The sequence below is a fragment of the Tenrec ecaudatus genome, chromosome 4 (assembly GCF_050624435.1).
Source record: "Tenrec ecaudatus isolate mTenEca1 chromosome 4, mTenEca1.hap1, whole genome shotgun sequence".
Classification (NCBI taxonomy): Eukaryota; Metazoa; Chordata; class Mammalia; order Afrosoricida; family Tenrecidae; genus Tenrec; species Tenrec ecaudatus.
Window position 1 is genome coordinate 14,764,186 of NC_134533.1, and position 3,307 is coordinate 14,767,492.

Sequence of the window (3,307 nt, forward strand, 5' to 3'; positions counted from 1 at the left end):
AAGGGTGCCTCAAAAGACCTAGTAAAATATCATATTGAAATGAGCCAAGACCTGGAGTGAGAAAATCAAACAGGATGAACACATCCAACATTTCTCCAGGTGAAAGAACTGAAGAAAGACTTCAAGCCTTATGTTGCTATATTAAAGGTGGCTTAAGTTTCAAATGATTCAGGAAGCATCAAAAGATGCAAGAAATACGCAGATTCTCTGTATCCCCAAAAGTGGTTGACATTCAATCTTTTCAAGGGTTAAAATATGATCAAGAACCAATGGCACAGGAGGAAGAAGTCCAAACTATATGCAAGCTATTGTTGAAAAACAGGCTCAGAGAACTGACGGAATACCAGTGGACATATTTCCAAAACTGGACGCAGCACTAAAACCACTAATTAATCTACGTACGTCAAGAAATTTGGAAGAAAGCTACCTAGCCACCTTTGTGCCCCCTCTGAAGACATTTTGAAAATGCAGAAGTTATTGAACAAAATTAATAGAATTGAACAAAAATGTGCATTTTTGCTGAACACCATTTTGAAATGGTCGCGACAGTATAGCACCATGAGCCAGCCAGAAAGGAAAGCTGGATTCAGATGAGACCCTAGAAAGAAGATGTCACTGCTGATGTCAGATGGATCTTTGCAGAATGCAGAGAATAACTGAACGATTGTGCAAGGTCATTTGACTAGCTGTATCATAACAAATTATAGATGCCATTGTAAAGAATGATAATTGCAGAACATTTAATTGTGCTCATGTTGAACCTATACATAGATTAATAGACTGTGAATCAAGCACAAAAGGTGTGCCTCAGGGTTACATCTGATCCAATCTCTTTGCTGTGCCTGCTGCTAAACTATTATTTTGGTAAGCTACCCTTTGCTTTAGACTTATTCCTGTGTTTCTCTGTACCAAGTCCAACCTGAAGAAAAAATATTCTGTCCGACATTTTTAATCCCTTTGCCTATTGCCTACAGCATGAAACTCACCGAAGTTTCAGGAAGAGCTGCGCCAGCAAGACAAAGAGTATCATAGAGTTCTAGACTTGGTATTCATTTTCCAGTCGGATCCCTAGAATCAGTCATTTGGTATGTAACATCCATTTTCAAGATGATGTTTCTTCTGAGAAATTCTCACCCCCACCATGCTACATCACTCCAGGTATCATACAAGAAGAAAGGTTACTACAGAATTGGCCAGAGTTCCTCACGGTAGATTGATTAAAGATTATTTTGTGTAGCACCTACTTCAGGTTCCTTTTTGTACATATTCAGGAACTTCTCCTATCGTGGAGTTAATAGCATGGTAATATCAATGTAGAACCTTTCAGTGTCGTAATATAAAGAAATGACACTATTATATTAATTTTATCTATCTACAAAGTGTCATATATTGGCAGAATATCTCTGGTAAAATACTTTCTTCTTAAAGACATTTTGGGATAAATTGGACTGAAGGAGTCCATCGAATTTCATTTGTCCCCAAAGAAAGAAGAACACGACTCATATATACTCATATATCCACGAGGGTTTTTCAGTTAAGGTTGATGCTTGCTTATGAAACTTGACCTTATTAAGTCAATGTTTGTAAGGTAGTGTAAATTAGCCACATGCACGACCGGGGGAAAAAGATAAATATGCTTTTCTTTTTTAGGGAACAATGCCATTTCCTTCTCTCCTCTTTCCTTCTGCAGATGGCAGCAAGCAGGTTCACCGAACAGAATGGAAACTACTCTTCTGTGACCGTGTTTGTTCTCCTGGGTCTCTCAGATGAAAGAGAGCTGCAGCTCATCCTTTTCCCAGTGTTTCTAGGGATCTACCTTGTGACCCTTATCTGGAACCTGGGCCTCATTCTCCTAATCAGGATGGACTCCCACCTGCACACCCCCATGTACTTTTTCCTCAGCTTTCTCTCATTTATTGACATCTGCTATACTACTTCCACCAGCCCCAGAATGCTTTCAGACTTCTTTAAAAAGGAAAAAACTATCCCCTTCATTGCCTGTGCCACTCAGTATTTTGTTGCAGATTGGATGGGTCTGACTGAGTGCTGCCTGCTGGCTGCCATGGCCTACGATCGATATGTAGCCATTGGCCGCCCTCTGCAGTACTCAGCTATCATGGCCCCTGGCCTCTGTGGGAAGATGGTAGCTGGGGCCTATGTGAGTGGTTTGATTAGTAGTATATCTCTAACAGTCTCTTGCTTTAGCCTCTTCTACTGTGGACCAAATATTATTCAACATTTCTTGTGTGACTTCCCCGAGATAATTTCCTTGTCTTGCTCCAATCCCTTCATCAGCCAGATGATTCTCCTTCTGGTAGCTTCTATTCTTGGATTCGGTTCTCTGTTTATTATCCTCTTTTCCTATGGTTTCATTGTAACTTCCATTTTGAAAATATCCTCCAGCAAAGGTAGTGCCAAGGCCTTTAACACCTGTGCCTCCCACTTGGCAGCCGTAACACTTTTTTTCGGCACAGCCATTTCTGTGTATTTGTTTCCCAAGTCTGGTCAATCCTTGAAGCAGGATAAGGTGCTATCAGTGTTCTATGTCATCATCATCCCCATGATAAACCCTCTGATCTACAGTCTGAGGAACAAGGAGATCAAAGCCGCCTTCAAGAGGTTTACAAAGAGGGCTTCAGGTTTACCTCGGTTAAAATAATATTTGTGCTGTTGTTACTAGGGGTGGAAACATGTGGCATACTATTGCTCAAATAAGTAATCAAACCGAACCAACTGCCATCAAGTTACTTCTAAATAATTGAGACCCTGTAGGACACTTTGGAACTCCTTGTTTGGTGAGTAAATCCGTAAAGGAGTAAAAAGCTTCATCATCTCTTTCTGAGTGGCTGATGGGCTCTAACTACTGACCATATGGTTGGCAGTCTAATAAGCATGCACTAAGGCTTGGGATCCTTTGAATAACCAGACAGTGAAAAGTGAAAACTTAAATTTCTTATTGCTTGGTGCCATCATGCTAGGCTTCCATCAGCAAGTACTCCAATGCAGTAAATTTGAATATAGCTTAAAAAGCCAGTTTCTCTAATTAAAACAGAGGTGGATGAATGCCTGAAAAGTGACCATGCTTTGAGAAGAGTGGTGCTGAAATGTCAAGAATCCATCACACCAAGCAGCTTGTTCCCTCCTTTACAGATTTGCTTAATTTTAAAATTTATTATCCAAGATTTATTGTTGTAATGAAATTAAGTAATATGTCACATTAAATATATGAAAACTTAAAAAGCAATGGTTATAACTTTGAACATGAAAGAATGCTTTTACAACTTTGGTTCGAAATCAAGAGAGGAGA

General features: G+C 39.7%; 1 pseudogene; it reads left to right on the forward strand.

Moving 5' to 3' along the window:
* Window positions 1-1,690: 1,690 nt before the first annotated feature.
* On the forward strand, window positions 1,691-2,680 carry LOC142445637 (olfactory receptor 5A1-like; annotated as a pseudogene).
* The last annotated feature ends 627 nt before the right edge of the window (window positions 2,681-3,307 follow it).